At 48.4% G+C, this 20,987-nt stretch overlaps 2 protein-coding genes across 6 annotated transcripts in view; one reads left to right on the top strand and one right to left on the bottom strand.

Annotated features, from left to right (window-relative positions):
* Positions 1–17,495, bottom strand: part of INTS12 (integrator complex subunit 12) — a 698,746-nt gene extending 681,251 nt beyond the window's left edge. Inside the window, exon 1 of one of the 2 annotated variants that reach the window (XM_069630951.1) lies at positions 17,338–17,495. The gene's annotated coding sequence lies outside the window, so the exon portion shown is untranslated. Of the gene's footprint in view, positions 1–17,274 lie in introns of both variants that reach the window. The other variant, XM_069630952.1, reaches the window with a different exon arrangement.
* Positions 17,496–20,987, top strand: part of GSTCD (glutathione S-transferase C-terminal domain containing) — a 1,401,422-nt gene continuing 1,397,930 nt past the window's right edge. For all 4 annotated transcript variants that reach the window (XM_069630950.1, XM_069630949.1, XM_069630947.1 and 1 more), the window contains exon 1: positions 17,496–17,682. The gene's annotated coding sequence lies outside the window, so the exon portion shown is untranslated. The remainder of the gene's footprint in view (positions 17,683–20,987) is intronic.

The following is a 20,987-nucleotide window of genomic DNA, read 5'->3' as shown; positions in this document are numbered from 1 at the left end:
TTTGTTGGGTCACCCCTAGAATACGCAGGTTATATCGGAGTTCCCTGTTTTCAAGGTCATCCATCTTCAAAAGCATGTCTTCTTCTCCCATTTTCAGGTTTGTCAGCCTCGCTTCATATTTCATGTCCAGCAAATAAGTCTGGAGGTGGTTATTCTCCATACCTTCCATTTTCTCTTTAAGAGTCTCAACTCTCCCTTTAAGATCCACTATCGAGGCCTGTGTATCTGTCTTTATGACCTTGATTTCCTGCAGAATGTCTTTAAGATCATCCCTGGTAAGTGGTGCAGGGGGGCACTTCCTGTGGCCATATTGTAGTGCGTGTCGGCAGACCCAGCTCCTAGTGTTGCTTGAGGCCTACGGAAACGCTGGAGGGATAGGATTGCGTGGGTAAGTGCTTGTTGCTCCGGGGCGCCGATCAATGGTTGCTCCAGGTTTACGGTCCCTTGGGTTTCAATAGTTTGGTGCAGACTTCCAGGCTTCCCTGTCTGTACCCCTGGGACCTTGTTCCAGACTCCTTTGTTTTGTATGTCTTGAGCCCAGATCGGGTTTTGCCCTGGAGGGGCCCCACTGCAAGCCCAGAGTTCTTTAGAGATTCCTCAGATGAGGTCTGGGGCCCGGTTTCTGGCGGGGCCTCCTGTGTTGAGCCTTCTGCTTCTGGCCTTAGGCTCCCTCCATGTTCTCTGTCTCTCCCTGGTGTGGGTGGGCTGGATTGCGTGGCTCGGATCTCCACCGAGGACTGGGATGGCAGGGCACCTGCTGCCTGCTTATTTTCTGTGCCTGCTTCAGTCTCCAGAGGGGTTCCCGGGCTCTGCGCTGGAATGGGTCGGGGTCCCGTTTGTTGGCACCCCGGGGTTCCTTGTGGAAGCCCCAGAGGGCCGCTGTTTTATCCCCCTCCATGCACCTGGAGTCCACGAGCCGCCCTCCCCTCGAACGTTGGGGGCCGTGCACACCGAAAAAGAGGGTCTGGGAGAGTTATCGGGCCCCCGCTCCCACCCACGTGTCTCGGAGCGTTTATATATGCCAGGTGTGGGGGTGGGGGGAGCCTGGCTCGTGATTTGGCTTCCTCTGGGCCTCCTCATCCCCCCGCGACCTCCTCACCTCTTCTTCTGGATCCTTCCAAGGCGAGACGGCATTGGGCCGTGTGCTGCGAGGGCCCCGTGTGCTTTGAGGCCCCCCGGCCACCGCCCGTCGTCTGTCTCCCCACTCCGCGACAAGCTTGTTCCAATCACTCTCTCTTCCCCACGGCTCCGAGGGGTCCCCCGGGAAGGCCTCTCTCACCAACGAAGCATGGGGGGCACCTTCGCCTCTGTTCAGGGGGAACTCTCTTTCTCCTGTGGTCGGGTCTCACTCTCGTGGTTTACTTCTCCTCCAGGCACCGGGCTACATGCGCCTCCGAGGGTCAGCGGAAGGCCTCTGGGCCACGATGGAGCCCGCAGGGTACCCTGTTCCACTCTTGGGTCTTCTAATTGTGGGTTTTTTAAATCTCCACAGTGGCTTCCCCTTTGAATTTTCCCCTGGCCTGGCTATATTCCAGGATAACAAGCTAGCTACCAAAGAGGCTGCTTTAGATAACATGTGTAACCCCCCAATCTCAGGACCCGCCCCCCTCACAAATCTCCCAGTTGACTGGGTGGGGCCGGTCAGCCATACGTCAGTCCAGATCTTCACAAGATGTTAGGGCCTCATACGGATTGGCTAGCTCAACCCCAATAGTATGTGCCCCTCCCTTATGTGGGGTCAATCTTTCTAAATTAGGGTTGGACCTCCAACCCAACGGTAATCTGTGGTCAAGAGGTGGATACAAATGCCTCTGTGCGTGGGGTAACTCTGTGCTTCCCTCCTAACAAATTTGCTCAAGTGGTTCCCTGAATCAGCCACCCTCCCTGTACAACCGTAAAACAAATCCTGAGAGACCAGCCTACTATGGAGACTGCAGCTGTTTGGTTTTAGGCCTCTAAATAAATTAGAGTTCACCAAATAACAAACCATCGTTGCATCCAAGAAGTAAGCCACTATGCAGTCCCCCTTCATACATTTGGGTTTTTGGCCTACCCTTCCTACCCTTCTTGCCATTAATATAAGGCTTGGGTCAATGCTCGGTCCAATCAGGTTGGTGTTGATCCAATGGGTCGTTTTATTCATCAGAAAAATAGTTGATTCAAATCCACACTTAGGGAGCCCCGGAGCACCCATGATATTCCCCATAAGAGGGGCTGCTGCAGGCAGTAAATTCAGAATGCTCTTCTCCAGCCCTCCTATATGCACGTTAGCCCCAGTGTCCCCTATGAAAGTCCTAAAGCTTAAGTCGGACCTCCCAGTAACCGTAAAATTTGAATTAACAGTTACTGAGCTTAACTGTGTGGTTACTGCCTTATCCTTTGCCGGGATCACCACCACTCATCCCCCCCCCCGATAGTATATTACCATTTGGCTTTGCCCCAACCCCAACCGTACTTATTTCTGCCACTCTTTTTGATAGAACTCTGAGTCATCAAGGATAGTCAGTGTGTTCATTACCCCAGACTTAAACATCTGCAATGACTCTAGGATGGTCTAAAGGGGTTTGAGCTTTACATCTAGAAGTGATTCCAGCCAGAACTTATCCTCCACCCACCTGGAGGAGGAATTTAGATCCTGACTCAGTTCCCTCTCCGGGCTCCCACCCATATGGCTATTCACCAATTGATCCGTTACTACACCCCCTCACTGTTAAGACACATAATGATGGGTCCACATTGCGCAAAGTTACAATTAACTCTTTATTGAGTTAGTAACAGCAACAACCCCCAGCCAGGGGAAATCTTCTCAACTGACCTAGTGGAATGTGGAGTCCCTCAGATGCTGAGACTCCACTTTCCAGGAGGCGATGTCAGTGAACATATTATGACAACAGTAACCAAGTTATGAATGAGATGTATTGCACACACAAGCCCATCAATACATAGACATTTAAATATAATAACTTCTAATATGATACACTGGAACCTCCAACACTCCCCATCCGCTCCCCCATCCCTAGTCTCACCCCTCCCCTTCCACTTCTACTTCCTTATCTGCCTCCGTACCTGGGTGCAGAGGACCCTGAGGCATACACACCCCAAGCAACTGCCTGTAGAGCCATTGTCTGAACCACTGTGCCCCCTAAGGCCCCCATCCCCTCAATACAACTATTTTTTTCAGTGGTGCTACGTTTAGGAATCCCTCTTGAAACTGAAATAGCATTGCATGTTGCTTTTCCAGTAACAGTAATGCGATTCACTATTTTGCTGGCCATGTCTTCCAAATACGAATCAAGGGAGTGTTGCAAAAGATGGGGCTTAACCTTGGCAAGCTCCTGGGCTGTTTTAATTTGTTTCTTTTTTTGCCCTTTCTGTCAGCGCCCCCGGTCTCCGATCATCCCTTGCTTTTCTTTTCACCATGGTGGAAATGCACCTAAGAACAGTAAAATTGAGCCATTATAAAATTGGTTAAAAAGAGTAAACAGACCGCTAAAACGTCAATGTCTAAATGGTGACTATACAGTGGGACCTTCCGGCATGCGCCAGTGCATAAGCAACAAATGGTAATGGGTTGTTGGCCACAGAGGACCACAACCATCTGTGGGACAAATACAGCCACCCGCCACTCAGGATTGATAGCTTAGTAAGGACTGTTCGGCTCCAAAGGCAGCCACAACACCCACGGTCACAGATGGCCACCGGCAACCAGTCCTCAGGAAAGACCTGCAGAGACCCAGAGAGGGGGGGCAGGGAACTCCCGATGGCTCAAGGAGCAGCCTTAGTCCGTCTGTCTCCTCCTAACCCCACTCTCATAAACACAAAACTTGAAACAGTCAGAGGCCTTGGAGAGCGATAGATTTCAGTGGCAAATCAATAGTCAACCAGTAGCACGGCTCTCGGGAGGGATTCTAGCTTGGCACACTCCTCCTTATCCAATTGCCAGAATAAGTAAATAGCCACTCAGTTGGCTGGATGTAGAGTAGCAGGCAAAAGTGGAGGGCAGTGCAAATATATTCACGTACAGTTTTTCAACAGTCCAGCTTTCACTTTCCCGCTTTCGGGTTACAGGTTTTCCGCACTCCACTATCATGCGGAAGTACCAAAGTGCAGAGGGGTGAGGAAACCCGGGTTACCAACGGAGGTTGGCCAATGACTTACTTGCAGACCTTAGTAACTGGAGTAACCCCCTCCATGCCGCTCCACCATGAACCACCAATAACCACTTTTGCTTCCACTTCACCTTTGTGCAGCACTCCGCACTCGTGTTAGGGTTAAATGCTCCTCCTCCTCCTCCTCCACCTCACATAAGCATAGGCAGCAAAAACAGACTGGAAAGGCTATCAGTCCCCCACCAATAATCACTTGTGCCTCGACTTCACCTCTGCGCCATGCTCCGTACGTGATCATAGGCAGCAAAAACAGCAGTAAATGTGCTAATCATCTTCATACCCAGTTTATAAAGGCTGGAGATTTCAACAACATTTTAAGCACCTCCGTAGGTAGATCCAGCAGAGTTGCTAGAGCTCTTTCATTGTCTGCACAGGAAATTCACAAGGGCATGTATGATTTTGAGCTTTTAGACCTGTGGAGGACACTCCATCCAAGTGATAGGGAATATTCATATTACTGTTCAGTCCATGAAATGCAGTGACAGATTGAATGTATCTTAATCGGGACGGAACTGTTACATAGGTCTCGGGAGTGTTTTCTGCTCCTTAGGACTCTATCAGAACACCCCCGCTTATTGTGGACATTTCTTCTTGAGGAGAATGTGATTGAACAACTTCTCTGGCATTTTAAAAATTGCATGCACTGTCGGATGTAGCATTTAAAAGTGACATCAACGTGGTCATTAACACCATTTTTTTAACGAATATCGGCTTGGTCCCCCTGAATATCTACCGTATATTCCGGCGTATAAGACGACCCCCAACTTTTCCAGTTAAAATATAGAGTTTGGGATATACTCGCCGTCTAAGACTATTCCCTCTTCTTCTCTACTCCTGCTGTACTGTATGTGGTACCCAGTATAAAACAACCAACCAATCAGGGCAAGCGATGTACCTTACCGGCGATTGGCTGGTTGTGGTATAGAAAGCCTGATTGGATTGGTCAGCCCTCCCTGCCTGCCCAGCCTTCACTGCCTCCAAGACTATCAGAGTGGTAGCGGAAAAACGCGCCTCTTTCACCTGTCTGGCCCGCCCCTTGTATCCTATTACCGTACCTCCTTCTCTGCCTCTCAGATCTCACACATGCGCGCCTGCGCCGCTTCACTGCAGTTCTCAGCGGCCGTCTTTGAGCTCCCCCCATCAAATGCGGCAACCGCAGATTCTCCAGTCCGGCTTGTAAGTTTCAGCACCCGGTGTATAAAACGACCCCCGACTTTTGATAAGATTTTCCTGGGTTAAAAAGTCGTTTTATACGCCGGAATATACGGTACTATCTGGGACACAGTCAAGGTTTATCTTCATGCTGCATAGGCATGGAGAATGGAGTCCATAAGGCCATAAGGAGGAGTTTGACGGAACTCGAGGTAGAGATCAGACAACTTGAGATTGAAATGGATCAGGTCCAGCAATAACATCCTGCTTCCATCCATAAAAGTTCAACTGGACCAATTTGTTCACTGGCAGACCAGGAGGTGAAATTAGTTCCTGCCCAGACACAGACCAAGACCTGCCGCTTACTAGCCTTACTGTTGTGTTCTGAAAGAGCCATCACCTCTTTTGTTTTGCTGTAGTCACCCCGAGTGGGACGGGTATGCCCAGACATGGGTCCCGTGACTGCTGGGCTGAGAGACCGAAGCTACTCCTCACTGATGAGGCCTAACAAGACCAAAACATGTGGATGCTTGTGGTCTCGTGCAGAAGAGATGTAACCTAGTAGTTCAGGCTAGACTGCCCCTTTTGGGGTGGGACCAAGCCTGATTTGCATATGGTCTTTCCCCTTTTGTAATGGCTTGGCAGGCAAAGAACAATGGCCTGGAGGGTTTCCCAGAGCAATGCCAGTAGTTAAGATTAATTCTAAACCTTCCAGCCATCACCTCTTTTGTTTTGCATTCTGAATGGGGGCCTACCAACATAGCGACCATTTTGAACGATGAAGCGACACTTATGTTAGATCTGAGTGACTTAATGTGCATGTTTCATACTTCTAGCAAGACACTGTATGCTAGGAAGTATACACAATTCCCTATGGAACTCAAAGCAAACCTATGCGATATGCCAATGCGCAAGTTAAATCAGAGCACCCTATACTCTTAAGCCCCAATCATGGAAAAGGATATAAGGAATGCCATTTTGCATTGCTACCCACCTCGAAAGTCCTGTTATCGGATGGTCGAACTGCTGTATTTTGTTAACGAATTTAGTCCTAAAGTGTCCATGCATTTGTTGAAAGTCTGGCAAGAAGCTTTCCAGCAAGGCTCCCTCCCTCCTTCTATGGTGAAGCCATGATTACGCTAATCCTGAAGCCCAGGAAAGACCCCACTAATTGTGCCCCCTATAGACCCATATCACTACGTGTAGTAGCACATATCTAGTTGGCAGATATGAACTCTTGTCAGGAAGTTCTGTGGATGAGGGGGCAGATAGAAAAAGGGGAGGGCGGTGTAAGGCACTCATGGTGGCAACAGTAAAGACAGACGCAAGTGATCACAGTTCAAGGGTGTTTATTGAACTGAATGCAGGTTGGAAAAACGCCTAATCTAAACCTAAATCTAAGATAGGAGCAAGCATCGACCATCAAATGAAAATAAGGCAGTCCTAGTGGCATTGTGTCAAATGAAAAAAGGCCTATACTAAGAAACCTATTGCCAAGCCTTCTAACTAATAGAAAAAGGTGTGGGATAGTTTTCAAAAAAAGAAAGAAGTGTTCACAAATAATATGTCAGGATATGGTAGCCTGGGTCTTCCTTCCCTACGTTTTGAGCACGGGGTAAGGTGGGATCTTGGAGCACAGCACAGTCTCGAGCTCTCCCAGCATGAGACGACAGTTCTGTTTTAGCTTATCAGGAGCCTCGATGGCCAAGTCTCTTTTATCTTCAAAAAGTCTCTTGCCTTCTAGTGCGAGTAAAATAACAAACACAAAGTTCCTTTTCAGGTACCAATCGCTTTCCACAAATCATATATACAGTCCCCTTTCAATGGGTCTTGGGTGATGACTTACACCCCGGGAACCCCTTCTTCTGGGCTTGGATCCTAAAACAGTTCCTATCGATTTCAAGGCCTTCAGTGGTTGAGTCTCCTGTTTCCGAGGGCCTGATAGGTTTACAAAAATGACAAACACAAAGTTCTGTTCTACGTATTCCTCAGGGGATGGCTTCACCCTTGGGTCCCCCTCTTCCGGGCGCAGACCCCTCGTTGCTTTTAGTCTCTCTCCACTGGGTTCACTATGGCTTATTTTTGGGGTGATGGCTTCAATCCTGGTTCCCGCTCTTCCGAGCGCAGACCCCTCTTTGCTTTCAGCCTCCCTCCACCGGGTTCACTATGGCTTTCTCTTGGTTCCCAAATCTTAATGTCTTTTCTAGCAGTTCATAGTGGACATCCCTCTACCAGGTTCACGTTTGTCAAAGCACTGTTTTTTGGGACTTTAGACTTTGTCCCCTCTTAGGCAGAATCACTCTTCCGGGTTCACTCTGGCCAACTTCACATTCACATTTACTTTCAATGTTTGCAGGATTTCTCCAGCATGGGGTCTGGCATGGATTCACATGCTCATGAATATTCCCCGTAGTCAGGCTGGGAATCCTCGGTAAAGAAAAAATCAGTTTCAGTTTCGTTTCTGAACTGTCTTTCTACTAGTAACCAATCACTGGTCTCTGGGTCATACTGCCCCCAACCAATGACTGCCCTCTACCTAAGCCCCTCCTCTGGCAGCCATGTTCAGATTTTTACAGCACGTTCAAGAGTCCTTGTGCTATAGCTCTTTTCGGTCAATCAAGCCTCAAGCCCCACCGATTCTACTTCCGATCAATGGGGATCCGTTTTGGAATTTTCTACGCCCCTCAAGGGTGAATTTTCGTCGAGTTTTCACTTCTCGGAGGATTCCGGAAGACCTTTGCGGCCTACACTGTGTGGTCATGGCCCAGAACAAGAGAAACACGACTTCAGGACCCAAGCTGTTCAGAAGCTGCCCGGGATGCGGACTACAGAATTTCTTCAAGGAAGATGAGCACTCCCAGTGCCTCTACTGCCTTCACAACGACAAATCGCACGTGGACAAGGACTTTGCGTTTTGTAAGAACATGTCCGAACGGACAATGAGGGATCGTTGTACCCGACTCGCCAACTTGCTGGAGGGGAAAGCCCCGGTCGATCCCGACGGCGACAGCCGAGGGGAAGTGAGGCAGCGACCCTCCCCCAAGGTGAAGGCCTCAGGCGCGCCCAAAGTCGCAAAGGCCCCGATTCACCCGGCTAAGTCCTCGATCGAAGGAGTTGTGGCGGCCCTGGCGAAGCCAGTGGAGGCTACCCCAGTAGAGACGACTTCCGGGCCTAGTTTCCCTGCCACCCCAGGGGGAATCCTCTTTTCAGCCTATCGATAAGACCCCCGTGAAACCCCGGGTGGAGAAAGAGGGGGGGCACGGTAGCCATAACCGACACAGATACCACCTCTGAAGATGAGCTGGCTGGCGTCACAAAGATCCTGGACAAGAGGTTCGAGGAAGTCTGGTCCTACGGGAGGGATCCCGACGAGGCGGACTTAGAAAGTGACGGTGGAGCCAACGAGGAGCCGCAGACCGTGGAGGAGACGGAGGACCCTACTCCCCAGCCGTCGCTCCCGTCGCAACTGGTGCCTATGCCACAGGACAACTCAGGAGCAATCTTGATGGCTATCCAGGCCCTGTGTATGGAGATAAGGACAAGATTGCCCTTAACCCCAGAGGACGATCCAGCGGCGCCTGGACCGTCTGGAGGCCCACCGAACAAGTGGGGGTGAATCCATCCTCCCCCTCCTTTCCAGCCTTCACCTCCTTCCCCTCCACCGAGGGATGAGACAGGAACGGAGACGGCGACGACAGGGACGGACGACGACGGTAGTGACGACGGGACGGATCTCCCATCACCTCCTGCCCGGGCCTCCCCTCCCGACGAAATTGTCTCTTTCCACGCCATGATCGCCAGGGCTTCGGAGCTCTTCCAACTTTGTTCCGAAGAACAGAAGAAGGAGGGCTTCCTCTACCAGCGATGGGAGGCCAAGAGGAAGACGGTCCTCTCAGTACCATTACTAGACGACATCTGGGATGAAGGACTGTCGCTACTCAAGAACCCGTCCACGGCTCCTGCGAAGAGGGACCGTTATGAGAAGAAGTACCGGGTCCCAGATTCCACCCGATGTGCCTCAGAGCTCAGCCGTCCCCAGATTCGGTGGTCTGCGCAGCAACCAAGAAGAAATCGGCAGAGGTGACGGGATCAGCTTCCACTTCCCCACCGGACGGTGAGGGGAAGAAGCTGGACGCAATGGGGCGACGAGTCATCTCGTCGGCGGCGATGACCATCAAAGCGGCCAACGCCCTCGCGATCATGGCGCGCTACGACGGGGAGCTGTGGTTCAAGATCGCTCCCCTCCTGGACTTCCTCCCAGACGACAAGAGGGCAGAAGCCCTTGAAATCCTGCAGGAAGGTGAGGTAGCTTCGGACCACGCCATCACGGTGGCCACGGACATCGCCAGATGGGCAACAGCGTTTGCCTTCGTTGGCGGGGTTGGTTTAAGGCCACAGATTTCTGTCAGGACGTGCAGACCAGGGTACTGGACATGCCCTTCAACGGGAACAACCTGTTTGGCAAGGCAGTGGACGAGTCACTGCAGGCCATCATGGCAGACACCGAGACGTCCCAGGTCTTGGGTTCTCTCCAACAACGACGGCCGCCCTTTCGGACCTCCGGAGGCAAGTCTCAAGGTGCCTCCAAAGGATTTGGTGGCGGTTCCTCGTTGTACCGCCAAGCGGCACGTTCATCGTCACAGGAGGCCTACAGAGGCCGCGGCAAGGCCGGAGGACGTCGTTGTCGCCAGGGAGACCAAGGCGCCAAGGCCTCGACGAAGCAGGGTTGAACCGGCCTCGGCATCGGGCCCCCACCGAAGCACCCCAGAGGGAGGCCAGCTGGCGAAATTCATCAGCGTGTGGGAGTCCATCTCCACCGACCGCTGGGTGCTGGACATGCTGGGCCGCGGGCACACTCTGGAATTCCAAAGAAAGTGTCCCCGTCTACCACCTGTGGCCAGGAAGGAAAACCACGTCCCAAAGCTACTTCTGGAGGTACGAGCAATGCTGAAAAAGGGCATGATAGAACTCGCCCCGCAGAGGCTCCGGGGCTCTGTAGTGTAAGGAAGGGGGATACCATGTTTCACCCGTCAGTGTCCCACTCCCACTCCCCGAGGACACCCTACCCTATCCAGGTGATCCTCCCTCACTAGTCCACCCACAGGATCCAATAGCGATGGCCATTTCCTGGCCACCTGGACGACAGATCTCCAAGATTTAGCCAGGGTGACACCTTCAGGTTTCTCACAGTGGTCAAACAGGCATATGGTGCAAGCTTTAATCGGCCACTGAGTGACTACTGTATGTTTTCTATGTTGAAGGGAAAGTGTGAAAGGGAATTATATCTGGGCAATCACAAACAATGGAGGCTCTGCCAAAACTAGGGTGAGTTGGCAGTTAGTTGACAAGTTGTCCCACTGAGCTTGATCATAACCCTGGGAAGTGGCTTCCTCTGAGGGTTTGACAACTGAGAACTAGGTCTGCCTCCCATCACAGTCTTCATCTACAACCCAAACAGACTCGTTTTTGGGACACTGAGAATGCTAGGATCCCTCGCTGATTGTTTCAATGTGTCCCTCCTCAGCACATGAGGGAAGCGGATATATCCCCCATGCACAGCCCCCACCCACTGACAAAAATACTAGAGCAGCGTCTTCTGATTCTAAAATAGGTCTCTGAAGTACAGGCAAGTCCCAGTTCGGTCCAGAACCTTGCTACGACCCACCTCAGCAAGCTCTACCCCATGAGGCAGACGGGCGGCTGTAAGCCCGGTCTGCCGCAGGGCGTCCCTCTGTATCTGGTGGTTGATAAGGCACTGCTGCCACACTAGCTCAGGGAAGCCTTTCAGAGGCTACCCTGTACTGGTGTAGCAGCAACGTCCCATTTAAATGAAAAGCTCCAAGCTGCTGTGTACGAGAGGAGAGTTTATCACTTAAATAGTGCGCTGCTGCCACACCAGCATGGGCAGTCTTTCAAAGGCTGTCCCATTCTGGTGTAGCAGCAGTGCCCTATTTAAATGAAAAAAGTCCTGCTCCCGTGCCGGAGCACCCAGAAGAAGGGACATTTGTTTTTATGAGGAGCAAATCGTAATTTATTTTTCAGTTTTTCAGGGGTTGGCTGCAGGGGCCACAGCTCTTCCATTGTTTAGAATGGTAGGTATGTGCAGTGCATGTTACCATCAAATCAGAGCAGGCATATTAACCCTTTGTGCAATCTAACTGGGAATGGGAAATTCGGGCCCGTAGGATACAAGTATATCTCTGCAACAGAGACATTAACACCCCTGGCTATATTACAGGGGCTCAAACTTACTTTTATCTCTTATTTGACTTTTTATTTTAGTAGAATTATTTGAGTACTGATTACATTTGAATTTTTAAGTTTTGGCTCCATGAGGTGGTGGTTTAGTTCCCCTCTGCATGTGAGCCAAAATGAATGCCCTAAATGATGACTAGGAGATAAGGTGTCAGGTTCAGTCCTTACCTCTTTGCTTCTGGACTCCTTTGCTGGGAAGAGGTAGGGCTTGTCCTTTCACGTAGCCACCATGCAACCCGATTACAGGATAACAGGTAAGCACTACGGCTACCCCGGGAGCCTGGTCCCAGGGGGACAAAAACCTTGAGGGGGGGAAAAAAACAAGGTGCTGAGAAGACGTTCCAGGTATATTTGTTATTCTGGGAATTTGTCTTTACAGGAACCAGGAACAAGTAGAAAAAACGAGGTTGCAAGGCAAATTAAAGTTCCGCAATACAAAAAAATTGCAATATGAGAAGCCTTCTGAATTACCTCCATTTATTTCCGGGTATCAGATGTTGCCGAGCACGTGAACGCGATGATGTCACCGCATGGCAAGAGCGTCTGGGCGCCATCTTGGATCGGGACGCAATTTGAAAGCATTTCCAAAATGAAACATGATCAGATATGCACCAAGTAGGCGAAAGCATGACATAAGGGTTGGCAGAGGCAGATATAGACTGTGGCTTTTGTTTGGCTGAACTGTCTTTTGTCTTGGTTATCTGCAGTTAAAAGGTTTTGAATTTTGCATCATTCATATTACCAAACGTTTTTTAGGATCAGACAGCAGGCGACCATTGCCAAACAAAGTTGGCCATTGCTGACTTTCGCCATCGTCCAAACCAACCAGTTACCTATACCCAAGTCAATCATTGCCAACCATGTCCCACCATCCCCAATCATAGCTAACCATTGCCAAGCATCGCCAATCATGGTCAAGTCTTGCCGATCATGGACAGCAATTGTGGACCATGGCTGACTATAGCCATCTGTTGAGCCAGTAAGGTTGTTCTGTGGGTTGAGTCCCCACCACAGAGATCTGAGGAACACCTCTAGACTGCACCCTTTATACTTTCAGGGTTTATCAAAGACCTTGAAATTACGTGAGGTTAATGGTCAAGGTATATTATTGAAGTGGCAAGAGTACATTTAGTTTATGGAGGGTGTTTTGTCAAAGATTGTGTGAGAGAGACAGGTAGAGAGAGATAAAGACAAACACTTACCATTCCAGAACCCAATATGGCATACGGAAAATCATCATGGAAGGGATAAACACATGTTATAAATATAATCTCCACCTGTGGAACACCACCAATCACTGGGGCACCCTTGAACGGCATTAATAAGCATGCCAATGAATCTGTTTTTACATACTTCCTGCGCCTGCTGTATGCATCTCCTTCTTAACAAATGTATGATATACACAGCCTATAAGATAGCTAGACTGGTAATATGGCTGTGGAGAGGATTAATACACTTGCTACCGTGATCTCCATGTGAGCAGGAGTAGGTACAATTGTTATTTTATTTATTTCAAATATTTTCATGGTGAAACATTCTAATGAGGCCTCACAACATTGACAACATTGGCAGCTTCCACGGCCGCAAGGTTGATGAAATAGGAACAGTTCCACTTTCTAAGAGTATCATCTGGTATGGAAGACTTTGCTAAACCAGGAGATTACACCAAGAACTGCACTAGAAGCAGCAAACATGATTTAACAAGCTTGTGGCAGTGGGGTTTGAAAGGGAAGGCTGTATCAATCCTACTCACTGACAAATAATCCGGCAGGGCTTCTGTATTGAGCTGCACAAAAGAGGAATACATTAGTACAGTACTCCACTCATGCACATCTTCTGAACTAAGGACGTGAGACCAAAGGACATGCAGGAGAGAAGAGGTGGCACTTTGCAGCAGCACATCATCTCACTTATCTCCTGACTCAGGGTCTGAGCCCAGGCCATTGTAAAAGGGAGGCAACATAATGCGTGCCTGCTGCACCTATGCACCAAAGAAGTATCCCAGTTGTGTTCGGAATTGAGGGCTTCTTACCTGCAGATGCTGTAAGGGGTGAGAAGCACAACATGTATGCCTACTGTGTTGATGTTTCTGCACAGCATACTATGTTGCCCGCATCGCTCTGCCCCACGCCACAAGGGCACGCCGCTCATGGCCGAAGAGGCGTGTGAGGGTGTCGCTGGGCGCTGCACAGAAAAGCACAGAGCGGCAGGCATAGAGGTTGCTCCCATGGGGCTCTCCTGCTTGTGGAGTGAACTACACTATGCACACCAGCCGGGTGTGATGGCAGCATAGGTACTTTATGAAGAATAATACTGTATCTTGTTAACAATAACAAGACTATGGGCCTCATTACGGGTCTGGCGGTAACCCTGCCGGTAAAACTGGCGGGTTGCCGCCAGACCCGACAAAAATTACCAGCACCTGATTTCCCGGTAACACCAAGGTATTACAACCCACGGTGGCCGGGAAGTCAGGCGCCGGTAATTCTGTTTGTCTCCATTCCCATTGAGTCCAACAGGACTCAATGGGAATGGGGACCAAGGAAGCAACGTCACCGTTAATAACGGTTTTGGTGCTTCCATGAAACTCTGCGGGCGGGACGGCACCTGCCTGCAGAGTCGTACTGTGCTGGTCCGGTAACAACAGTGCCGGTAGGCTAACCGGCACCGCTGTTACCGGGCCGGCACAGTCGTAAGTCAACTTTATGTGGAGAATGCACATTTCTACACATATCTCTCAGGCATATCACCTCCATGTTTCTCTTCCTTGTCCCAGTACCTACTTTTAAGGTATCAGCCTCTTTGACAGAAACCCTTCAGGTGTCGGCATATGAGGAGGGTCACACAACTTGCAGACTTAATTGCTGCTGTAAACACGCTACTGGAGTAAAAAAAATGCTGAAGCCAGGTCTGCATTCAGCCACTTGATTTATAAGCACTCTGTGTTTATTTCATTGAAGTACTGTTAAGCACAAGCATTGGCAAAGCCAACAGTTTTGGCTTGTGTATAATATTAGGAACTTGCCGGGCACTGCTTAGATGCCCAGGTACTGCCACCATTTTGCACCTGCAGCTACCAATGGGCAGTTAATACCAATATGACTGTGCCTGACAAGTGCAATTGCCTGACAAGAATTGCCATGACTACAAAAAAGCCCAAACTGTTCGCCTTGCTAATGCTTGTTGTATCAGTGTGCTCCGTTTTGTCGATGTTCCTGTTGCTGTCTGTCACAAACACGCCTTGTACCCACTGACTTTCCTTATGTATTGCTGTTTGTGGTTGTTTTTTATTAGTGCCTCTTTGATGGAAAATTGTATTTGAAAGGTTGCATTTCTTGATTTATGTAAGAAATCTGTGGCGGTATATAATGAGGATGTATCCTTTGTTGAAATTACTGTTCACGCTCTTTCTTGAATATAACATTTTGACAAAAAAGGTGCACAACCTAATGGAGGAAGTCTTATGTGGTGTGTTAAAGCCTTCAATCAGGAGGATGGGTGAAATGCACAAGAGTGGTTCATGAACTCATAGATGTGGCACCAGGGACTGTAAAGTTCCCTATCTTGATCGGCTGGAGAACATCTGGACACAGTGGCGCACTGAGCGGGGGCTAGGGGGGCACGCTGCCACCCCACAGGCTCTTTTGAGAGCCTGACCGGGACTTTCGTCAGTGGGCCACCTCTCCTGTTGGGCACCTCAATGAGGGTGCCCAAAAGGGAAAGGTGTCCCCTTGGCAGGACAATGGGCCTCATTACGAGGTGGGAGGTAAGGGCCGGTAATCCCTTACGTCCCTACTACGAGTTCCCTTTGCGGGTCCTTCCTTAATGCCTTGTTTTTGCAGGCGTTAAGGACGGGACCCGCAAAGGGAATCTAGAGCTAATAACGGTACCGCAATTTGCGATACCGTTATTAGCGCCTTCCCCATTATGGGGGCTCAAATGGGAATGGAAAATGGCCCTGGTGAATGGGGAATTTACGGTCCCTCCGACCTCGGAATGGACCGGTAATTGCTCCATTCACCAGGGCGGAGTCGGAAGGGTTTTGGAGGGAGCCATGGAGCTAATAGCTCCATGGCTGCCTCCAACCTCGTAACAAGGCCCGATTTGTGCTGAGTAATTACTGCTCAGCACAGTAATTGTCCTGGCAGCAGGACACCTTACCCTTTCCAAAACCTCTGCCAGGACAATGTCCCAAGGAGCTCCAGGCAGCAACAGAGGGGCTCGCAAGTTGCTCTGTGTCAACAGAGCATTTCAATGTGAACCATTAGGCACTGATGGGAGGGAGGGTGGACTATTAGCAGGGACTTTTTTCCCTTTAGAAATGTGCATGGGAGGGAGCGATCAGGTGTGAGACGGTTGCATAATGCTGCAGGCTTTATGAAATAATGAGTATGGCTTTACCCAAGGGGGATTTGTTAGGCTCACATTAATCTGCATGATGCTATTGTGACTTTGCATGCAGGATGGGGACAATAAAACTAAATCCATCCTCTTATTGCTCAACATATTTCTATAGTGATGTATAGTTAAAGTTAATAATGAAAGGGTAGTTTCTTATGTAATGTGCTTTGCTTCCAAGGCATTGCTATAAATAAAGTATTATTTAAGCACATGAAATGCAAAGGGACACATTAATAAATATCTATACAAACTAAAACTGTGAAGATGTGCTCAGTTGCTTAAATTGTCCACATCCCAGTTTCACCATTTAACCAAAGTGTGTGATCCTGGGCAGACCATAATCAGACTGTGTCTTATCTGCAGCTCTGTAAGTGATTCACTTCAAAGCTTTACTATATCATGCTGTTATTTTTTTTAAGCCTGACTTGCTCCATATATAACAGTGCAATTTAGGTATTTTGCACCACAAAATTATTTGCCACTTCGCTTACTTATAACAATTTATTCTAAAGTCACTTGCATTCTGCCTCCAAGTATCAAAGACTGATGATGCTCCTTGCGATTTGCTTTCTGTGAAGTAATTTCTGTTGGTGCAATCCATATGCAAATTAGTTGATGTGCATGTATTTTGCCCCAGAGCGCCCGGACAGAGCTCTAATAGATGAGGTCCCTGCATTTGTAATGATTTTGCCGTTTTTTGGTGTTGTGTTAAAATGCGAGATGCCACAAGTATTTGTTACCAAAAAAATAGACTGGGGCAGGGGTGGGCGGTTTGTGGGCGCGAATGAGATAACCTGGAATTGCGTGCACTGCATCTGAGGGGAAAGTAGCAGGAGTTTTACCGTGGCTGTCCCCCTCACCACATCTTGCAATGCTGAATACAGGATAATATAGGGACTTCATTCATGACTCGTTACATGAACTGTAACGAGTCATTAATGGCTTCAGTCGAAGCCTCGTATTTTAATGACAAGTTAAAGTTTATGTAATGCCGAGCTTCGTTCCATTGTGGGTATAGATTAATCACCGTGTATTCTGAGAGAAAGCTTTACATCAGGCTTCATCAAAGACAGCCTTACGTTTTAATGCAAAGCTTTCTCTCAGAATGAACAGTGTTCCATTACAGCAACGGAAGCCGCTTGCACGGTGCTCTGCTGCTTATGTATGTGACAGCTCGGAAGAGGGACCCCTGCTCAGGCTTAATGCAGCCAATCAGCAATGAGCCGAAGACCAGGGGATACCGGATAGGTAAGCAAATATCACAGAAGACACCCCCGTACCAACAATCTCACCATACCTTAAGAAACACGTTGAGCTCTATGATGTTCAGGTACTTTCTCAGCCCTTTTTATCGTCTCACCTCTAAGAAGCGTTCACTCTCAGAATCCAGTATGGACTACTACTTTCTCTTCTCTTCGGGTAAGAGGTTGCTTCAGGGTAGTGTCTATTTCAAATCCGAGAAAAGGACCTTAGTAACGCTGGACCGCCCGGTAATCACATGGGCTGCACGTTCGTGTGTCTCTGGGAAGTCACGTGCCTCAGGTTGCATATTTCAACAACGTGTATTCTTTGCAAAATGTGGCAGGAGGCGAGAGAGGGAAGGCTGGCGCAGCATCCTCGTGGCTGAGAGGGAAAAGTCGGGACTTGAGACAGCATCTTTGCCGCGAGCCGTCATTCCTCCGTTACCAAGCGAGTTTAATCTACGGTACGTCTCTGAAAGTTATGTTAGTGGAGCGGGGCGATTTCACCTGCCCGAAAGAAGGAATATTTCGGGGATGCTTTATGTGCAGTGGGGCAGAGCCAGTGGCGTCGCTAGGGAGGAGAGGAGGGACCCCTGAAATCCTGTGCCCCCCCCCTTTCCTAAGGCAAACAGTGACCGTGTTCGCTGTGTTGTTTTTTGTGACACTAAAATACATACTTACCAGCATTCTGTGACCAAAAAGTTGTTTAATTTTCGAAGTTTCAAAAATTAATAATTCCCATAACAACGACATCACGGGAAAATACATAACATACATTGTTGGCAACATTGAAGTAATCTAAAATACACACCATCAAACAGCACAATATGGAAAATGTTAAAAATGTATAATTCTGAATGGTAACTTAACACCAAATTCAATTACCTAACTTCACAGAATTACACAGAGCTGGTGGGCAACGTTTGCCACTGCTCTGTAGCAGCAGTACATATTTATTGCAAGTTGAACACTGAATGACATGGTGACTGATACCCCCCTTAGTCTGATAGGCAGATGTTGTGTGAAGGTGTTACACTCTACCACTTGCCTTTGCTGGTAGGTCACCTAAGGGTTGTCCTGCCCAGAGTGCAGAACAGTCACGTAGCTGTCAGGTCAGCGGATTGGTCTGAGCTCAATCAAAGTAATCACCTACCAGTCCACTGTACAGACAGACTAATTCATTAATGTATTGCATGATTTGTCCTGGAGCTTGCCTTATAGTCACATAAATTACTTGCCACTATAAAAAGCAGTAGGATCTGTCACTGAAATTTGCAGTTGGTAGGACTGCTTAAAAAGCAATAGCCTACTGCCTAAATCTGTAGGGTTGGCAAGTAGGCAAATGTCTGCATATCTGCCTACATTTGAAAATCAAAATTCCTGAGATTTATGTCTCGCCCACAGCCACAAGACTCCGCCCATTTGCACATTGTTCTGCCCACATGCCCCGCCCATCTGTCAAATTTCAGCCAACAATTCTGTCAAATACTTTAACTGGTGCATCTAGCATGGCTAATGATGTACAGTAACCAGAGATCTTGTGATCTCCCTGGTGTGTATTGCTAGTATTATACTTTTAGTCCACGTTAGAGCAATTTTGCCTAGACGACATTTTGCTTACTATAGCATTGAAAATCATTCATTCACTGCTATAGTAAGCAAAATGAAGGCTGTTGTCTCTACATATTCTCTTTATGCCTGGTGTATAACATTGCACATATTATTCAATGCTTTACCATGGATGAAGGCGCCGCCGCCGTAATATTCTCCCTTGTCTCTTCTTCATTTTGCTTATTATAGCATTGAATGAATGCTTTGCAGTGCTATAGTAAGCAAAATGAAGCTGCTTTCAATCAGCAGCATTATTTCGGTGGCGGTGCCGCCTTCATTTTGCTTACTATAGCACTGAAAATCATTAATTCCATGCTATAGTAAGCAAAATGAAGGTGGCGCCGCAGCCAAAAAATAATACTGCTTTCAATACAATGACATGGATTGAAAGCGGTATTATTTTGGCGGTCGGTGGTCGCATTGAGGTAAAGGAAAGAAAAAGTCAGAGAATGCTGACCGCCAGAAGCGGCCTTATATAGTGGTGCAGGCAGTGGGCATGAACATTTCGTGCCGTTTCCGGGTCCTGCCCACTTCTCCACCCAATTGGCTGCCGCTGGTAGCCAATCAGGTGGAGAATATGACTGGGCCCGGGGGAAAAAAGAGAAATTCCTGAGATTGCAGGGTCTTTTCTGGAGTCTCCAGAAAAATTAGAGGTTAGGCAGGTATGATCACACGGTATGATCCCAGAGACACACGAACAGCTAGCAGTGATCTTGGTATGCATTTTGGCATGGGTATGAACATGAGCACAAGCCACTTCCCAGGTGTTCCTGTCCATCTTCTGCACAGGGACCTCCATAGTGTGCAGAGCAACTTGCAGCCGTTTCCATCAGAATGTAGAGCATGAAACTTCTGATGGGCCATTGGTCACTGAATGGTTTCGTGCCTGCATTCTTACAGGAGGGGGAGGTGCAGTAGGATGTTAGTTGGTGTGTACAAAAGCCTCTCTGCAGGAGTGCTTGTGACGTCACACATTACCTTTCATCGGAACCGCCCCCACACTTTTGTCTGTGGCCCCCTCTGTGCCCCTCCTAAATTTGATTCCTGGTGACGCCACTGGGCAGAGCATGGGCATTCCTCCGTTCACAGACGAATTTCCAGTTTACATTAATACTGTTATTTTTGTGTTTTTTCCTGTGGAGGCTTTTTTTCCTGCCCACTGGAGAGTGGTATTTTTGGGATTTGTTATGTGCAACAGAGAGAGAGATGATGTGCTTTGTGCAGTGGGACATACTTGATGTTCCTGTGCTTTTGGGTACGAATTTCCAGCATAAGTTTTGATGACCATACCAGGTACGTGCACGTGCAAAAGAACAGGATGCTTTGTATATCTTTTTTGCAGCAATAGAGGTTAGCAGTGGGACAGTGGGGCTGATGCATCCTTTCAGGTTCCTTTCTCAACTACCAGTCCCCTTCCAACTGACAACCATGGAACCGTACGGTCCCCTTCATTCTCTCCTACCTCTTGACCTTTCATAAGGCCTCCTACTGAATACACACAACATATAACTCGCAGAAACAAAATTAAAGAAATAACTACCAAGACGGACACTGAAAACGCCCCATTGCCGTATTTCTAGGACTGGACAGCTAACCTTCATATAAAATGTGTAGATTTATAATGTAAGTATGTCATTAGTAAATGAGCTTTTTGCTGTGATTGCGCGAATTAATATTGCAGGACTTCCAATGTATTTGTTTTGTAACCAGCTTTTGTTGCACAATTGGGTAATGTGTGGTGGGTACCTGAAAGATTGCGGATTTGAGCCCACCCTGCGATGTCGGAGATCTGATTAGGTTGATATGGGAAAATACGTTAAAGTATTCCAATGCTTTTTTGATTTATAAGTGTTGTCCACTTTCAATATTCAATAATTTCGCGATGGAACTGTCAGTGGTCCCCTTCCCATTCCCTAAAACCAGGATAGGTGTTTTTAATTTTTAGAAAACTCTCGGGGCAGGGGGTGTGGGGTCCCAATTCTGAAACAGTTGCTGCAAAACCGGGACGTCTGGTTACCCTAGCAGAGGGGCGATTTGGCATGCCCGGGGGAGGGGCATAATTTGTGGCTCTCTTACTAGCCACAGAGTGGGGAGATGTTTTGCGCAGTAGGGCATACTTGAGCATTGCAGCGTCTTTTAGTTTAGCACCTTGTCATCA

Source organism: Ambystoma mexicanum, chromosome 6q (genome assembly GCF_040938575.1).
Source record: "Ambystoma mexicanum isolate Mex_15411 chromosome 6q, UKY_AmexF1_1, whole genome shotgun sequence".
Lineage (NCBI taxonomy): Eukaryota > Metazoa > Chordata > Amphibia > Caudata > Ambystomatidae > Ambystoma > Ambystoma mexicanum.
The sequence above is the reverse complement of the archived record's forward strand: the minus strand, read 5'-3'. Positions and strand labels throughout refer to the sequence as shown.